This window comes from Pteropus vampyrus, unplaced genomic scaffold, assembly GCF_000151845.1.
Source record: "Pteropus vampyrus isolate Shadow unplaced genomic scaffold, Pvam_2.0 Scaffold488, whole genome shotgun sequence".
Lineage (NCBI taxonomy): Eukaryota > Metazoa > Chordata > Mammalia > Chiroptera > Pteropodidae > Pteropus > Pteropus vampyrus.
In genome coordinates this window covers 676,389-676,717 of record NW_011889269.1, presented here as the reverse complement: position 1 = coordinate 676,717, position 329 = coordinate 676,389, and positions in this window count along the sequence as shown.

Below are 329 nucleotides of genomic sequence, written 5' to 3'. Positions count from 1 at the left end.
TGCACTGCAATTGCCTTTTATAATATAAATTCTTATCTCCCAGAAGACTGTCTTCTAAGGGAGACCTCTTCCCAAAGGAGGTGACAGCCAAAGTGCATCTTGAGGAATGAGGCTATGTTAAGATGACTCTGAAGTATACTTCAGAAGAAGTAAGTCCAGAAAGAAAGAGCATGCGGTGTTCTCAGGGAACCAAAGGAAAAAGACTATAGAAATAAACAGGGTCAGATCACAAAAGTTCTTGTAGATCATGGGAGGAGACATTTTGAGGCTATTAAATCAGAGACTAACAATAGGGATAGTTATTGTGGAGTGATTGTTCTGCACTGCTC